Consider the following 16,927-nt stretch of genomic DNA (forward strand, 5'->3'; position numbering starts at 1 on the left):
TATGACCCAAGTCCTTGTGGTAGGCGCACCTTTTGTTGGTGTCCCTAGAATTCTTTCCCCCTTTGAACATAAGGGCTGGCTTCCGGTAGTGGACTACATTGCCCTTTGCCAGATAGATGTTTTCCCGAGTGTCAACCAAGTTGGTGTACTCTGTGTATTGGGGTTTGTAACCCCTTTTCACTTTTTTGAGGGTTTGGACCAGTTCTGACCTTTGTCCGATCTCTTTCCCCGAGAAGGGTTTTTGCTGGCCTCAGCTCCCCTGTTTTGGAGTGGTTGGGCACCACCGGGCGCGACATTGTATCCGGTGGGCGTCGCTGTAACGTCCTATGTTTTTGGGTACCTTTAAACGACTCGGGTCGGGATTTTTCCCCCGGGTTAAGAATATTATTTTAAATAATATTATATTTTGTTTGTAAGTATTCCATGAGTTATTGCTAGCCAAAATATGAATTTTGTGATTTTAAAAGTCAAGATAAGACTTTCGGTCCGGGACCGACACAAAAACCCTGATCGGGTAAAAATCTCGGAAAATAAAACGAAAAATCATGGCAATTATATTTTGGGCATAAAATACATTCATAAAAGTTAAAGTTTGGTCAAAAATAATAAACCTAAAAGAAAATGGAAATTTTAAGGCATTTTGTGCTAAATGCCTAATTTTGCCGAAATGGGGAATTTTATTCCATGAATGGACCTTAGGTTAAATTTTATTATGTGATTAATTAAATTAAATGTGAGAGACATTTAATTTAATTAATTAATGTTAAGTTTGGTAATTAAAACTTAATAAGAGTGAAAAAGGTGTCAAAAGTCAATTTGGACTTTTCTTCTTATGAAACATTTATTAACCCTTAAAAAAAAAAAAAAAAAAAAATGAAATGATCATATATGGCAAAGGGTGGCCGGCCATGTGGTCTTTTAGAGTTGTGTGAACCCACTTTTATAAGATTTAAATCCCATTTAATTAAAGGTTAGGGATAAAAGCAAGTGGGCAAAACACTTGAGTGTTTTTAGGGTAAATTAGATAGTATATATCTCTTCCATCCCTCCCCAACCGACCACACCACTCTCTCACATTCAATCATCTGATTTTTGAAGACCTCTCAAAGTGTTCTCTCCATTTTTCAAGCCCAAGAACACCAAGGAAACTTTGAGGCTAAGTCTTGGTCTAGGAAGTATTTTCCCTAAGGTAAACTTTCACTAATCTAGGTTTTTGTAAAGTTTTAAGCATAGACTTTCAAATAGCTAATTGACTATGTTGTTGGGGGAAGTTTGTTAGGGTTTTTGAAAGGTTTTGAAGGAGTCAAAGCTTATAGGAAGGTCCAAACCTTAAGCAAGAACACCAAAGAGGTAAAAAGTTTACTTTTGATGAGTTTGTTGTAGGGTTTTTAGTTTTAAGCATTTTTTTTGTATATCTAATGCTTAGAGTTTCTTGTTGATGATGTAATAAGGTTATGGTAGTTGTTTAATAATTTTTATGATGCATGTGTATTGATTTTTGAAAATGGGAACCAAAACCCCCAAGGGTTTTGTAGGATACCCTAAAACAAAACATGTTTTAAGCTGTGACTTCCAAGGGGTCAAGCAGCCACTGTATATTGTTTTTGTAAAATTAAATTGTACTGTTATGTTGTTGAGATTGAGTACATAAAATTGAGCTTTTGAAACACTAAAAAATGTTTAGAAATGAGTAAGTTATGCTATTTCAAAGTTTAGGTAAAAAACTGTTTTTTCGTATTCTCATTTTCGGAACCAAGTTTGGACAGCCACTGTATAGGGCAAATGAACCCAGTTTTTTCTAAAATTTTGTGGACACATTTCGGGAATAACCTATTAGTCCACTGTAAAATTTGGTAAGAAAATATTAAACGGTTTGAAAGTTATTAGCTGTCAAAGTTTGGAAAAAATAAGGACTTGAAAATAAGGTAATTTTTATCTCATTGTTGGAAAATGATTTCACCAATCAAAAATGCTCATTTTGACCTAAGATTTTACAAAGACCTAAATGGCATAACAAAAATGGAATTGGGAAATTTTGGTAACAATTGGGTAAGTAAATTTCAAGATATGAACTAACGAAGTATGTAGTTAAAAATGTGAAAAATAGGTTTTTCACACTTAGTGTAAAAATGATATTTTGGAACATAAGGTAAAAAAGTAAAATTTTGTTTATTTCAAGATATAAAATGGTAAGTCTTGAAATCATATTTTCACTAAAATTTACCCTTTGAGTTTAAATGAATTATTTTTATTAAAGAGTTTTTATTCTTTCTAAAAATAAGAGATTTAATTTATTAATAGTTAATAAATTAAAAGAGGGTTTAAAACCCTATATTTTGAGAAAATAATTAAATGAATGATTTTTCTAGTAAGTAAAATTGATTAATTTCTTTTAGAAAATTAATTAGTCAATATGAGAAATTTATAACGGTTTTCCTAATTAAGACAAATTAGGCAATTTTCTTAAAACGGTTTTTAGATATTAAAACCTTAAGAAAAATAAAAGGAAAATTTAAAGAGTTTATTTTCTTTAAAAATAATTAAGGAATTTATTTGTATTTTCTGGATATAATACCGGCTAAAATCTTACATATTTTAACCGACTAGTCGAAAGTGCGGGTTAATAGCGATACCTTGAAAGAGTAAGATTTTTAGCGGGTTGTGGGGAAATACCATTGTGATACCCGAGCCTAGGTATCGAGACCTTAGGATAGGTCTCCCCGAGACTTAGGGTTTAGTCTCGAATATTTTGTATAACTTTCCTTAATAGGTTTAAAACCCAAATAAGGATTATAAATCCTTACAAATGACTTTTATTAAAATGACCAAACTGCCCAAAATAATAATAACGAATTATTAGTGCCATAATTAATCCGAGTATACTGTATGGATAACTACAGTATTGGCTAAGCGTAACTGGACTGAACGTTGGAGGGTGAAAACTTGCTGAGCGCTAAGGACTCCAAGTAAGTCAACTTATATTGTATGGCTGCAACATGAAATGATTATTGCCTTGTATGTTAGTATAGGGATACATGCACATATATAGGCTGTCATAGAAAGTTGCTTAGAGACGTTAGTCTAGTGAGTGCTGATTTAGAAAATATGAACTGTAGAAGTCCGTCATATCCTAGACGGTTGATCCCCGTCACACTGCTTGATTTTATTTATGTCCGGTTCATTACCGCGACGAGTGGCCATGAGATGAGGATAAGCTGGTTAAACCTAGGGGCGCCAAGATAAATGGGACCTAGGGGCCCTCATGCTTACTTAATCATTGGACGGTTAGAATCCGAGCAAGTGCTCTGATAAGTTATTCCCGGATAGCAGCCGTGAATATTGGCCATTCCGTGAGAGTGCCTAGAGATACTAGGGGTTGCCAAGATAGAGTGAGGTTGAACACCCTAGGGGCAGCTGCTCACCAGCACCACTGATTAACATAGAAGTCTCCGTAAAACCGTGTAAATTGGATTACGCTCTTGGATAAGTAGCGATGCCCTAGGTAACATGATAGTTACCCTTGATGAGAATATTTATTGGCTAGATCTTAGTGTGGAGACTCGGTTCTCTTTTACAGATTAGCAATTATGTTGGAGGGCGCGTTACGCATGAATTGTTAGAAATTGTCGAGCGTTGGTCTCGAATTATGTTGTGATATAATATATCTGCTTGCTCTGGGATTTTCTGAGTGCAGGGATATAATTGTTGATAAGATATAGTTGTGATATAATATATCTGCTTGTTCTGGGATTTTTCTGAGTGCAGGATTTTTATCTAGATATGAATTAATTTATCCTTGGTTATCAGGCATGACCATAAGTTTGCCAGGACGCTTTAGCGTTCTTGAAATTGATTGTGTAGGGTCCGGATGGGTCCGGATCCCTATTTCTCTATCTGCTTTGTTTGAAAGTTGATCTTACTAAGCGTTTTCGCTTACCTAGTTGTTTCATGTTGTAGGTAAGGGCAAGGGCAGGGCAGAGCAGTGAGCGCTGGAGTCTTCCTTGCAAATGTACATGTGGACCGACCTTTTGGGAAGCCTTTTTATTTTTGGAAATATTGTGTAATTTTCCTAAACTAGGCTCACTCTAATCTTTATAAAACATGTTTGTTACTAAATGTTAAGTATGGCCATACGACTTTTTAAAAAGTTTTTTTTTTCTATGGGTTTTTGAGACATTTTGTTAAATGAAAACATTTATATTTCCGCATTATCGAGTCTTGAAAATCCGGGTCGTTACAGTCGCTCTATACCCGGAGAATGGGGTTGATGGAGAAGGAGCATACCTGTTGTCATGGGCCCATAGTTCATCGGGGTCATGAATGGCATCCCATGGGTACGTTCTGATCCAGAAGCCGCCAGGGGTGCCGAATAGATATTTATGGGATGCTGCATTCCGTATCTGGGGAAGGTTTGGGCAGTCGACTTTACTACCGTCTGCCACCCAAAGGCTTGGATTTGGGCCTCCTCCTAGTTTATTAAACCTTGTGCCTTCCTGATGAATTCCTCCAGGGTGGCTGCCTTGCTGAGCTGCATGTTGTACCAGTGAGGGGATCCATCTCTGATCCCGAACTGGAGTGCCACCAGGCGCTGTCCGTCATCCACTTTAGTTTTCAATGCTTCCTCTATGAAGTGTTGGATGTAAGCCCTGAGTGTTTCAGTGGGATGTTGTTTGACATTGGTCAGCGCGCTAATTTGCATGTCCATTTTCATGGGGGCCACAAATTGCTTACGGAATGCTGACTGCAATCCGAACCAAGATTGGATTGATCCCAGCTTGAGTCTTTTCCACCACTCTTCTGCGGGTCCAGCCAGAGTAATCGAGAAACATAAGCATTTACCGTTGTCACAAACGTGAGCCACGCTCATCAAGCGGTTGTAGCGGGACAAGTGATCCGTGGGGTCTGCGTTCCCAGTATAGGAGGGTAGGTTCGGCATCTTGAACCCCTTTGGTAGTATCAAATCCAGGATGCGTTTGGCGCATGGCTCCTTTTTCTCTTCTTCTGAATCAGAACCTCTACCTTCTTATTTTCGGACCAAGTAGTCCGTGACCTTCTTAAGAGAGGCCAATTGTTCCATGAACTGTTTGACCATTCCTTTCATTGAGATTATTCCTCAAGTTGCCTCCTCGGGGGAGAATCTTTTCTTTGCAGGCTCGCTCTGTTCGGGAATTAAGGCCATCACGCATATCCACCTGAGAATTATTGTCTCCCAAACTGATGGCCTCTGGCTCTTCTTCACGTTTGTGCCCTTCGTGATCTTTGTTCACAAAGGTGCTGGGATAGAAGCGTCGTTCCCATTTTTCCTTTCTAGGGACATTTTGGGGCTTGACACCGTACAGGTCCTTCCCTTGCGGATCGTTTGGATGATCCTGTCCTGGGACAGGATTCATCCATTCTTTCCTAGGGAATTGCCCTGGGTTAGCCTTGGTTTTTGGAATGGGATGAGCTTTCTTCTGGGGGTTTGTTTTTCCCACAAGATTGACCACTTTGGCTTTTCCTTTCTCTTGAATGGGATTCGACTGGTCAGCTCTGGGAAGTGATCCCAGAGGAGGGATAGGGCTAGTGTTGTTAGGTACGCCAGTCCTGATCGGTGGGACAGTCGACTGTGTTCTTGGAGGCAGAACGGTTGATAGATTGGCTACTAGTCCTTGGGCAGCAATGAAGGCCTGAAGAGCCAGGAGGGACTATTGCATCTGGTTGGTGGCTTCTTTTTGTTCATTTATCCTGGCTTCTTGATCTAGGACCTATTTTCTCAGGCAGACCACCTCTAGATCCTCATATTCAGGCTCCATGTTCTTTTCTTCAGGATCGACGGGGTTTTCAGCCTCGTGACCTTCGTACTCCCCTTCATTTTCCTCATAGTAGCCTTCATCATAGTCACCCCCTTCCCTGATGTTTTGGGAGTAGTTGGGCAGAGGCCCTTGATAAGGCATATTCTCAAGTTAGTCTTGAGGAAAAGTTTGATCGGGAAATGGTTCTCCATTGTCCTGTTGTTGCTGGTGAGCAGGATCAAATACAGTATGTCTAGTGTTTACCATTTTTGGAGATGGTTAAGGTTTATTCAAGCTTCCTTCAGCTCTCAATGAAAGCACCAAAATATTTACCGAGTTTTGCAGAAACTAGAAATATAATGAAAAATAAGAGCTAGAAAGAAAAGATCAAAGATAAACAAACAAGATTTTTAAGTGGTTGGGGCGTTAATGAGCCTTAGTCCACGAGTCTCTTGTATTAGATTTTAGAGAGTTTTTGACAATGGAGTTTTCTGGAAGCTTGAGTAGAGTAATTGCTTACGAGAGAAAATCTGGGATCCCCGCTATAGTGCACAAGTAGTCTTATTTATATGTAGTCATGTGCAATGGGATTGGGTCGGATTTAATCATGGTTTACTTGCTAATACAAAGAATATTGCTTAATAAAACATAATAATCAGGGCCCATTGGGCCAGCTTGGGCAGAGCCAAGCCTTACAGTTGTGAATAGTATGTAACCTCAAACTGGTCTATGTGGGCTTCAATGGGGATCCCGAGGACATGATTTGTCAGAGTAGTGGTAGTTAGGAACAACGTACGTTTCGTGCGTAACCTTTTCTGTAGGTTAGTTGAGGAGAGCAATTTCCGTGTTTCTTAGGGACATGACAGGATCAGGGAAGATCAAACGTACCCTATCTAGACGTCTTGTCCGGGGTCCTTTACTAATGTCCCAGTCACTTACCGAGGTCCTGGTTCGTTCACTAGGACTCGAGTTCATTCTTGACAAGGTTTTATTGCCAGACTAGTGAGCCTGCCACCTATATTGGCATCCCGAAGGATACGGGCAGGTTGGGACCGGGAAGAGGTGTAATGCCCCGAATTCTTCGGTATGGTTTAATGGCGGGATTAGTAGGCCGGGAGAGCCATACTTGTTTAATTAAGCCATTAAATGATAATATGCATGTATATGTGAATTATATTATGATATGATGTTATATGCGTGCATGTGGGTCCACATTTGAAGATTATGTTGTTTTGATGATTTGGCCCGTTAAGGGTATATTTGTATATTTGGGTGCGTAATGTGATCTGTGAATGAGATTCCATTATTATGGAGATATATTAAAGCTATTCGGCATGAGACGGTCATATATAATGGATTAGCGGTTTTGTCATAACGGGGTAAATTTTGGGGTAATAGGAATGTTTATTTGATGATAAATTGGGAATATTTGAGATCAAGGGGGAATTTTGGAGGTTTTGACTATAATGTCCTCGGGGGAGTTTTCGAGACCCCGAGAACTAGGTTTTATTTGAGGTTACTTAAGATTGAAGTAGCTTATTAGATAGAACGTACGTTAGAAAACCTCTTGTTCTCCTTTTCGTCAGTTCCTTTTACCGTTTGAGCCTTTTCGAAGATATCTCGAGTTCTAGGAGTCACAATCAAGCGAGGATCAAGGCACAGTGATCCTAGGAAAGATTAGAAGCTTCTTAACCAAAGTATTTTACGGAAAACAACCCAATCAAAGGTAATCGAAGTTTAAGTTTTGAGTTTTTCGAGTTTCTAAGCTTTGAATTAGATTTTGTAAATTGTTGAGTTTTTGGTTGGTTTGAACCTTGGGTTTTGAGGGTTTTGGAGCTTTGGGAAGCTTGGGAACTTTGTTTTAATGATTGGGGAATGTTTAGGTATGATTTTGGAGGCTTTGGAGCGTTGAAAACACGTTTGGGAATGGCCCAGAGTTGGGGGTCGCGGCCCTGTTCTTGGGGTGCCGTGGCTCTGCTTTGAAGAAGCAGGTGGGAGTGTTGTACCTGCTGGGCACCGCGGCCCTTGCTTCAGGAAGTTCTGGGGGCCGCGGCCCAAGGTGCTAGGGCCGCAGCCCTTGCCCAGTTTTCACCCCGTTTGCATGTTTTGACCCTGGGATCTTAGTTATAGGCCTCGGGAGTGTTCCTGCTACTTGGATTAGTTTGGATTGATCTCTCAGAGGCTATATTTTGGTTTGGAAACCTATGTTGATCATTATTATTAATGATGTCCAGTGTTTGGTTATGATTAGGTGACCGCTAAAAGACTAAAGGTTGATCGTTCTCAAGGGTCGTTCTTTTTATCATTCTAGCTCGAATCTGAGGTAAGAAAACTGCACCCTGTGTATATGTATATGACATGCGTGATTGTTGTTGAGGCATGTTGGTTGATAAATGTGGACATGGATTGCATATTATATGCTAGTGAATGTTGAATACTTGAATATGTACTAACTAGTCAGGGATACTGACCTAAGAGTCAGAAATGGCATAGCGTCATGAACGCAAGGCCAAATGAAGATTATATCAAATCGATAACAGCATTGAATGGCTCTATGGCATTAATGCTGGACCGACCCTAAGGTCGATGAACTTATAAGCTCTTGGCTAGTCTAAGACTAGTTACTCAGAGCCAGGGCATAAGGCCTCGGTGACTGTTGTCACATGGCTAGGGAACGATGTTCCAAGGTTATGACTCTATGGTAATGAGGAAGGTTATGTTGGTGACTAGTTACCATACACCTATCCTGTTCAAACTTATGAAAGGATCACTTATCTGTTAAGCCCTGGTGACCCTATCGTCACATGGCTAGAGGGGGTTGTACCCACTTCGTGACTTTTGCGACTGTCACCTATCTGTTTTGGACTGATAGTCCTGAATGATTATTATGATCATTGTTGATATTATATCATGCTATATTGAGTTTTCTTGCTGGGCCTTGGCTCATGGGTGCTATGTGGTGCAGGTAAAGGGAAAGAAAAGCTAACCCAGCCTTGAGTGGAGAGCTTAGGTGGTGATGTGTACATATGCGGCCGCTTGACCACCACGGCCAAGGAGTTCTCAGAGGAACTAGGGGGCTTACCCTATTTTGCCGCTTAGGTTGGCGGGATTGTATATTTGAAACAGTACTGACAATTTTGTACTGAGAACAACTTGTAAATGTTTTGATTAGCTCTGCAGAGCAGTTTGTAATGAAAAATATCCTTTCCTTTTTATTGGTTTTTCCATCTTAACCTGTTAATCACATTTAGAGCCCATCTTTAACTAAAGGACTCGGGTAGCGGGTCAAATTTCCGGTTCATCGTTCACCATAACTGTTCTGGGGTAACCAGGGCATTACAACTTGGTATTAGAGCAATGCCAAGGTTAGGGTTCCTGTAGATTGGCTGGGCATGTACACACATCACTGAAGTCAAGCTCGACTCATGGTTTGGTAACTATTTGTGTAGTTATATGCATAACTGCTTAAATGTGGTATATATGCTTTACCTGTATGCATGAGACACCATGTTAAACCGGTGCCCTGAAATATTATATCCTTAGCAACTGTGTGCTTATTAGTACTGGTATTGCTGGAACATACTTATTAGTATTGTTGCTTATGAACTATTATGTGATACATGCTGAGTGCTAAATGCTATAGACATGTATCTGCCTGTATATTTGTATGACTGTGGAATGTGATAATTGTTTGCTTGTTCTTGGACCTTAAGGCGGCAAGAGGTTTAGTTATTACTACCTGACTGGTTGTGTTGATCATTATTTTAGCAAGGTATTAGTGATAGAATTATGAATCCAGGGCAGACAGACACTTCAGCTGCCCAGAGTGATCAGGGCCAGAACAATAATAATAGCCAGGGTCAGGAAAATGACCAGTCACATATTCCACAGCCAGCTCCTGTAAATTGGCAGCAGATAGTCAGTGATCTCCAGGCTACGATTTTAAAACAGGGGAAAGAGCTTCATCTTATGAAGCAACACCAAGGGCCTGCAGTGGCTAGTGTATCAGAGGAACCTCCTATGTCGGTGCCAGCAGCTGGGCAGCTGCCTGAGGTTGGAAATAAATGGCAGCCTCTCTATGAAAGGTTTAGGAAGTAGCAACCTCCAGTATTTGAGGGCAGTGCAGATCCTAACAAGGCTGAACAGTGGATGAGCATAATTACCACTATCCTTGATTTTATGAGGGTAACTGGTAATGAGAGGGTGGCCTATGCCACTTATATGTTTCAGGAGGATGCCCGAATTTGGTGTGAAGTAATTACCCAGACCAAGAATGTTAATGCTTTGACTTGGGAAGAGTTTCAGACTCTATTCAATGAAAAATATTATAATGATGCTATTAGAGCGGTGAAGGCCGAGGAGTTCATTATTCTACTACAGGGGAACTTATCAGTCACTAAGTACGCCTTGAAGTTTGATCGTTTGGCAAAGTTTTCCATGGAGCTGGTGCCCACTGATGGGACCAGGAGAGAGAGATTTTTGCAGGGGCTTCAGCCCAGATTAGCCCGAGATGTACATATAACCACTGTGGCTGGGGTTACTACCTATGCACAGGTGGTTGAGAAGGCACTCACAGCTGAGAGTTCAGAGAACAGAATCTGGCGTGACAGTGCAGCCAGAAAGGGATTTAGGCGGTCAGGTCCTCCATTTGTGGGTTCAGGTACGGGCGTTGGCCCTAGTGATCAGAAGAGGAAGGTTCCTGACACCTTCCCAGTTCCAGGTCCTGATAGGCGACCCCGTGGTATTACAATGGGTCGTCCAGGTGGTGGTGAAGCCTGGAAGTCTTATCCAGAGTGCCCTAGATGCAAGAGGCATCACATGGGAGAGTGTAGGGCAAATGCCTACTTCTAATGTGGAGCAGTGGGTCATCTTAAAAAGGATTGCCCTAAGGCAAGAGAAGAAGAACCCAGAAAAGCGGACTGCTCGGCCCCAGCTCGAGTGTTCACATTGACTCAAGCAAAAGTTGAGGCTTCTCCCTCAGTTGTTACAGGTCAGCTTCTTAGTGCTGGAACCCCTTACAATGTGTTGATTGATTCTGGTGCTACACATTCTTTTGTTGCTAGTAGTGTTATTGATAGACTGTGTAGACCTTGTGATTTTTATGCTGTGGGGTTTTCTACTTTATTACCCACTGGAGTGTTAGTGGTATCCAGGAGGTGGGTCAGATCTTTGCCAGTGACAGTGGAGGGCAGAGAGTTATCAGTGGATTTAATAAAGTTGGTTATGACTGACTTTGATATGATATTGGGTATGGATTGGTTGGCAAAGTATGGGGCAACCATTGATTGCAGAAGGAAGATGGTCACCTTTGAGCCTGAAGGTGAGGATCCTTTTGTGTTTGTTGGTGCTGTGCATGGACCTCGCATTCTTATGATTTCTGCATTGAGGGCTAGGGATTTATTGCAAGGAGGTTGCATTGGATTCTTAGCCAGTGTGGTTGATACCACTCAGGTCGTGCCAGTGAGACCAGAAGATACTAGATTGGTTTGTGAATTTCTGGATGTGTTTCTAGAGGATTTGCCAGGGTTGCCACCGCATAGAGAAATTGAGTTCGTTATAGAACTGGCACCAGGGACGGAGCCAGTGTCTAGAGCGCCTTACAGAATGGCCCCAACTGAGTTGAAAGAATTAAAAGTGCAGTTGCAAGAACTGTTGGATTTGGGTTTTATCAGACCTAGCTTCTCACCTTGGGGTGCGCCAGTTCTATTTGTAAAGAAGAAGGATGGTTCTCTGAGAATGTGTATTGATTACAGGGAACTGAATAAGCTAACAATTAAGAATAAGTATCCTTTGCCAAGGATAGATGATCTGTTTGATCAGTTGCAGGGTAAGAAGGTATTCTCAAAGATCGACCTTCGTTCTGGTTATCATCAGTTGAGGGTCAAGGAAGGAGACATACCGAAGACTGCTTTTTGTACCAGGTATGGGCATTATGAGTTCCTAGTTATGTCATTTGGATTGACTAATGCCCCTGCTGCTTTTATGGATCTGATGAACAGGGTGTTCAAAGATTATTTGGACCAGTTTGTGATTGTCTTTATTGATGACATTCTGGTATATTCTCTGTCAGAGTCAGAACATGAGTATCACTTGAGATTGGTTCTACAGAGACTGAGGGAACACAAACTATTTGCTATGTTCAAGAAATGTGAGTTCTGGTTATCTCAGGTATCCTTTCTTGGGCATATTGTCAGTAAGGAGGGGATTAAGGTAGATCTAGCAAAGATCGAAGCGGTTAGATATTGGCCAAGGCCAAAGAATGCTTCTGAGGTTAGAAGTTTCCTTGGATTGGTAGGTTACTCTAGGCGTTTCGTGGAAGGGTTCTCAAAGATTGCTACTGCATTGACTGAACTGACACGCAAGAGCCAGAAATTTGTGTGTGGTCAGATAAATGTGAGAACAACTTCCAGGAACTGAAGCAGAGGTTGATTACAGCTCCGATTCTGAGTCTTCCGACAGATCAGAAGAAGTTTGTGATTTATTGTGATGCTTCTCATCAAGATTTGGGTTGTGTTCTGATGCAGTCAGAGAAGGTAATTGCTTATGCTTCTCATCAATTGAAGGAGTATGAAAAGAGATATCCCACTCATGATTTAGAGTTGGCAGCTGTGGTTTTCGCTTTGAAGATATGGAGGCACTATCTCTATGGAGAGAAGTGTGAGATTTATACAAACCACAAGAACCTGAAATACTTCTTCACCCAGAAAGATCTTAATATGAGGTAAAGGCGTTGGCTGGAGTTAGTAAAAGATTATGATTGTGAGATTCTGTATCATCCAGGAAAGGCCAACGTGGTAGCTGATTCTTTAAGCCGGAAGGGTCGGGGACAGATTTATGGTATGAGGCTGATAGCCAGGGAGTTAGCTGATGATATGACCAGAGCTGGTATAGAGTTGCTGGTGGGCCAGTTGGCTAATATTATTCTACAGTCTACGCTATTAGAGAGAATCCAGGAGGGTCAGCTGAGTGATCCACTGCTGATCAAGATCAGAGAGGATGTTCTGGTTAAAGTATCCAGAGATTATTCAGTGTTTGAGATGGGCTTGTTGAGATACAAGGGGTGGATATGTGTTCCGTTAGACACTGCTTTCAGACGAGAGATTCTGGATGAATCTCATACTACACCTCACTTTTTTTGCATCCAGGCACCACGAAGATGTATCACGATGTGAGATCGTTGTATTGGTGGCCAGGGATGAAGAGAGATGTAGTAGAGTATATGGCTAAGTGCTTCACATGTCAACAGGTCAAGGTTGAGCATCAGAGGCCAGCAGGTTTATTGCAACCTCTAGATATCCCAGAGTGGAAGTGGGAAGACATCACAATGGATTTTGTGGTGGGCTTACCAAGGACTGTTGGTCAGCATGATTCCATTTGGGTGATAGTGGATCGCTACACCAAGTCAACTCACTTTCTGTCAGTGAAGACTACTTATACAGTTTACCAGTATGCAGATCTCTATGTGAGAGAGATCAATCGGCTCCATGGTGCGCCTAGGTCGATCGTGTCAGATCGGGACCCTACTTTTACTTCCAAGTTCTGGGGGAGTTTGCAGAGGCCATGGGAACACAGTTGAAGTTTAGTACTGCTTATCATCCTTAGACAGATGGGCAATCTTAGAGGATGATCCAGATATTGGTAGACATGCTCAGAGCATGTGTGCTGGACTTTGGTGGATCTTTGAGTAAGTATCTGCCTTTGATAGAGTTTTCCTACAATAACAGTTATCAGTCTACCATTGGAGTTGCACCTTATGAGATGCTGTATGGTAGGAAGTGTAGATCTCTCATTCATTGGGATGAGACAGGTGAAAGGAGATACTTAGGTCCTGAGGCAGTTCAGAGGACCAATGAGGCCACTGAGAAGATTAGAGCTAGCACTACTACAAAAATTACACGATAAGACGGTTAAAAACCGACTTCTGAATGTTCATAAGTCGGTTGGGAACTAACTTCTCATGCAGTGATTTATGATGTAAAAATATGGTAGGTCGGTTGGCGCCAAACCGACCTCTGGTGTAAGACATGGTAGGTCAGTTGCACACCGACCTCTGGTGTAAGACATGGTAGGTCGGTTGCAAACTGACCTCTGGTGTAAGACATGGTAGGTCGGTTGCACACCGACCTCTGGTGTAAGACATGGTAGGTCGGTTTGTATACTGACCTCTGGTGTAAAACATGATAAGTCGGGTCACAACTGACTTATGGTGTAGACATCTATTGTTAGTTTTACTAGAACCAACTTACGGTGTTTTTTTTATTAAAAAGTGTATTATGCCAAAAAAAAATCATGCTTTTTATTCAAACAAACTGAACAAAACAAAACAGATATCACAGTGATATAAAATACTAGAATTTGAACTAAGTATCCAAAATAACGAGTCTTAAGTTAATTACAAAATGACTCATATAAGCATTGTAAACTTAGACAACAAAAGTGTGTGTATCTTCAATGTAGTCACCAAAAATTTTTTTTTAGATTATTTAAATTTTTGTGATTTATTTTTATTTAAATGTTAAGTGTGATGAATTGTTTTATTTAAGTGTTGTTATTTAATTTAGTTGATTATTTGTTTTATTTGGTTGTTTATTATTTTATTTAATTGTTAGAATTGTTTGGTATAATCTTTGAAATTTAAATTTGTTAATTGTTTGTTTGGTTAATTAATTTAATAAGTGAATAGTGTGTAACATGTGTTATTTTACTATTAGTGTTACATTTTAAATAAGTGTGACAATTGATGTGATTTTGTGAGTTATGGTTGAATGCACTAAGGTGCATGGTAGATAGTAATGCACTCTAGTGTTTTAGTGTGTGCTAGTACATGGTAATGAGGTGCACATGTGTAGATTTTCTACACACTCTTTCCTTTATGGGATTTATTTTAGTTAATAAAAAAAAAAAATAAATAAAGGAAATGGCTAGTGTGGACGTGTAGTGTGTGGTGTGTAGTGGGAAAAGGATTATTTCTTTTTAAGTAATAAAATCAAAATTTGAAGACACTAGTTATGTTGGGATAGGAATGTGATCACCCTTTATTATTTTATATCTATTATAAGAAAAGAAAAATGAAAGGGAATTAAAGGAAATGGGGAAGAAAGGAAACTTACCATTTCCTCTTGATAGTGGCTTTATGGGAATGAGAATTTAAAAAGGGGATTAAAAAGAGATTAGGCAATTTGGCCGTGACCTAGAGAGGAGATAGAGAGAGAGGGAGGCGAGCTAGAGAGAGGGAAAGCAAGGGCTGCCATATTTTTCTAGAGAAGAAGAAGAAGAAAAGAAAGAGAAGGAGAAGAAGAAGAGGGTTTCGAACCCTAGGTAAGAATCTATCAACCAGTGTTTCACATATGTGCATTTGGATCTTCTCCTCTTCTCTAATCTAAGGTTAATTTTGTGGTTTCTTTCTTTGGGTATATGGTGTTTGGAAATCATCTATAGGTGACAAGAGGTTTTCGTGCTATTGTGTTCTTGATTTTACAATCAAGAAAGGTAATGGTCTTTCTTAGCCTATATATTGGTTTTGATGGGTTTGTCTTTGAGGTTTTGATGGTGATGCTAATGGTTGATTATTGTAGGATTGATGATTATGATTTGTATATTTTGAGAATATGATTTGTTTAAAAAGGGTTCATGGGTATGATTGAGGGAATGGATTTGATAGGGTTTATAATGAGGATATATGTTGTGTTTTTATTGCTATGGTTATCTTTGTAATCTTTGATTTATGTAAAATGGTAAATGATGATTTTAGAAATATGATAAGAATTATGTTAGGGTTTTTGTAAAGGCATGCTCATGAAATATGGTGTTATGAATTTATGTATGCTATTGCCATCGTTGTTGTTGTTGGATTTCATGTGTAGATTCAATGGAATAGAAAATTGGTTTTATAAGATCTCATGTGAATTTGTTAGTAATATTCTTAGAATCATGTATATAATAAGAGTATGATGAGATTTTGGACATGTATGATTTTATGTGAAATTTTGGGATAAAAGATGAATCTCATGAGAAATTAAACTTGCTGATTTTTGTAAATAATTGGGTAAAAGTTTGATAAAAAGATGATTTGCATGCATAAGTAATGTTCTTGATGTTATGTTAATTATATGAAATTAAAAAGGGGACTTTAAGTCTCATTAAAATGATATTTTACTCAAATAATTACCTACAGAATTTTTATTAATTTTTGAGAAAATATGAGCTTTTAAATTGAATATGGTGATTTTTAATGATAAAAATAGGTGCTGGAATTTTTTTGTAAGAAAATATGAAGTGAGTTTCACTAAAATGAATTTGATGAGTTTTTGGAATAAATTATTTTTCCTAAGTTATGGTAATATTGAAAAATGGTATTTTTAATGGTATGAATGCATATTTTGATAAGTTATGATTTTTCATTTGTTTTGATTGAGAAAAATATTTAGATTCTATTTATTTGTGATTTTTGAAGAAAATAAATGGTGGCTGAAAGTTTGTTTTAAAAAGGTTAAAAATTGTTATTTAATTGTCACATATGGATTTTGTTACATAAAACTAAGTCTTAAATAATTTAAATAAAAATATATTTTTCCACACTTAAAAATATATTTTTCACATCATTCATGTAACACAATGATAAAATTTATTTTTCTAAAGAAACATATTAAAATAGGTATTTTAATTAAATCCAAGGTTTTTGGTTAATTCTTTGTAATTTGAGATTAATAAATGAAAATGTCACATATTTTATTTTTGAGCTAAAATAAAATAATTTTATAAAATGAAATAATGTTTTGAGAAATTTAATCAACTTAGAAATTTTAAGAAAAATAAAGCATGTAATATGTCTATTGATTTTAAAATAGTAAAAGTAAGAAATGTAGAATTATTGTTTTTGAAAACGTCTCTATTACGCAATGTTCCCACGTATGCATGTTACATGCAACTCCACTTTTACGTCCAAAATTATGTTTAATATTCAACTATGTGGTTTTTATAAAACGATCATGCATGTAAAATGGGTAAAACGAGCATTATTCTTTTATGGCGATAATTGCATGTTTTGTGTAACTGATATTATGTGTGCATGGCCCATGCACACATGAGTTGTGTGGAAGGGCAAAATAGTAATTTTATGAACCTAAGAAATGTTATTTTGATTATGATATAGGCTC

This window comes from Humulus lupulus, chromosome X, assembly GCF_963169125.1.
Source record: "Humulus lupulus chromosome X, drHumLupu1.1, whole genome shotgun sequence".
In the NCBI taxonomy this organism is placed as follows: domain Eukaryota; kingdom Viridiplantae; phylum Streptophyta; class Magnoliopsida; order Rosales; family Cannabaceae; genus Humulus; species Humulus lupulus.